Raw genomic sequence first — 2,777 nt, forward strand, 5'->3', positions numbered from 1 at the left:
TGTCTCTTAAGATGAAAAGTTTTATTTTTCTAATTCCCAAGGACTGAGCCAGTATGATATGGGCTAAAGAATATATTTAAAAATTTCTGTCTCAGTATTTAATCCCTGGAAGACTGTCTTTATAGTTTAGAAGCATTTAGAAATTTATACTAATTGAATTTCAATGCGGTACTAGTTCAATGAAAACATCACTCTCATTATGGTTCAATACTTATTATTCAGTGTAAAATTCAGTAGTGCATGTGTATCATGAGTTTCATGTCATAAAAAAATAATAATATTGTTTCTTGCAAATGTCTAAATATTGGTGATACTCCACCAATCCCTGAAGTACAACTTCAAATTTTCAGTAGTCCAATAACCTAAGACCCTGTGCAATTTCTTTTTAATTTTTTTTCCCTCCTGGATAATCTATCTGCATATTTATCTCCTGAATAGTTAGCATAGTTATCACTCCCCGATTTTATATTCAAGTAAAATTCAAAGATTGTGAATGAAATTTCTGAGTGTTTTCATCTATGCTTATGCTTTTGGGTCGTCCTTTTATTGATTTATACTTAAATTCACATTTATATATAGGATTTCTTTTGGAGTTTGCTCTACTCCAGATACTTGAACATCTAGATACATTGATTTCTAATCTCAAGGGTTTCTGACAATCTAATGCCTTTCTGATTCTTCATTTTGATTTTTCTTTTCCTAAGGCCAACAAATTATATTAATTAAATACTTTCTGAAATTCTACATTGTTATTTCTTACTATGTGTTTACATTTAATATGCTGTCTTGAGGCGGGCTATTTCAATCATGAACCTTAGGTCTTTCTTCTTTACACAAATGTTTTCTTAAATATTTTTTGTAACATTTTCTCCCCAGTTTAACTTTTCTGTCACAATTCAAGTGATGATTGATTTCTTCTATATATTGAATCTATTTTTATTTTATGAGAAATATCTTTCAAGATCTCTTCACCCATCAATAGTAATCTTTTTATGCTGAAATTATGTACATTATACATATATTATTTTCCTTAGCACTCTAGTTTTTCAGTCTGTGATTTATATTTCTCATACCAAGATATTGGTGCAACACCATCTTTAATCTCTGTGTATACTAACTAGACAGTTTCAAATGTAATTATCTTAGTATATTGGATTAATTTGTAAATAATTGCTTTTTTAAAAATGTTGTTGTTGTTGTTAGTTGCCAACGAGTCAGCTCCAACATATAGTGACCCTATGTACAACAGACTGAAATACTACCTTGTTCTTTGCCAGCCTCACAATCTTGCTATGTTGAGCCCATTGTTGCAGTCACTGTGTCAATTTATCATGTTCAAGGCCTTTCCCTTTTTCAGTGGCCCTCCACTTTACCATTCCAGGGAATGGTACCATCTGAGAACATGACCAAAGAAAGAAAGATGAAGTCTGGCCATTCTCACTTCCAAGGAGCACTCAGGCTGAACTTCTTCCGGGACAGATTTGTTAGTTCTTATGGCAGGCCATGGTATTTTCAGTATTATTTGTCAATATCACAACTCAAAAGCATCAGCTATTCTTCTGTCTTCCTTATTCATTGTACAGCTTTCACATGCATATGGGGTGATTGAAAATACCATGGCTTGGGTTAAGGGCACTTTTGTCTTCAAAGAGACATCTTTGCTCTTGAGCACTTTAAAGAGGTCTTTTGCAGCAAATTTGCCCATGGCAATATGACATCTGATTTCTTGACTTCTGCTTCCATTGGTGTTGGCTGTGGAGCAAAGTAATAGGAATTCTGACAACTTCAATCTTTTCTTTTCTCCATTTATCATGATGCTGCTTATTGGTCCAGTTGTGAGGGTTTTTTTTTTTTCCTTCTCTTTATGTTAAGACATACTCCATACTCCATACTGAAGTCTTTAATGTTCTTCAGTAAGTGCTTCAAGTGATCTTCACTTTCAGCCAGAAAGGTTGTGTCATCTGCATATCACAAGTTGATAATGAGTTTTCCTCCAATCCTGATGATGCATTCTTTGTGATATACCCAGCTTCTTGGATTATTTGCTCAGCATACAGATTGAACAAATATGGTGGAAGGATACAATCCTGACACCCAGTCTTCTGATTTTAAGCCATTTAGTATCCCCTTGTTCTGTTTGAATGACAGCTTCTGGTCTAGGTACAGGTTCCTCAGGAGCACAATTAAGTGTTATGGCATTCCCATTCTTCTCAACATTATCCATAATTTGTTATGATTTACACAGTCTAATGCTTTTGCATAGTCAATAAAACACAGGTAAATATCCTCCTGGTATTCTTTGTTTTCAGCTAAGATCCATCTGACATCAGCAATGACATTCCTTGTTCATATCCTTTTCTGAACCCAGCTTATATTTCTGGAAGTTTCTGGTCAATATACTGTCACAACCATTATTTTCTTATCTTCAGCAAGATATTACTTGCATGTGATGATATTAATGATATTGTTCAATATTCTCCAATCTGTGGGATCAACATTCTTTGGAATAGCTACAAATACGGATCTCTTGCAGTTAGCTGACGAGGTAGCTATCTTCTAAACTTCTTGGGATAGTTGAGTAAGTGCCTCCAGCACAGCAACCATTTGTTGAAAAATCTTAATAGACATTCCATCAATTCCTGGAGCTTTGTTTTTCAACAATTCCTTCAGTGAAACTTCAATTCCTTCTTTTAAAACTATCAGTTATTTATCATATGCCACCTCCTGAATGGATAAATATTGACCAATTCTTTTAGGTACAGTGACTGCTTGTATTC

The sequence above is a fragment of the Orycteropus afer genome, unplaced genomic scaffold, assembly GCF_000298275.1.
Source record: "Orycteropus afer afer isolate SDZICR_OR568_19922 unplaced genomic scaffold, OryAfe1.0 scaffold01110, whole genome shotgun sequence".
NCBI classification, from domain to species: Eukaryota; Metazoa; Chordata; class Mammalia; order Tubulidentata; family Orycteropodidae; genus Orycteropus; species Orycteropus afer.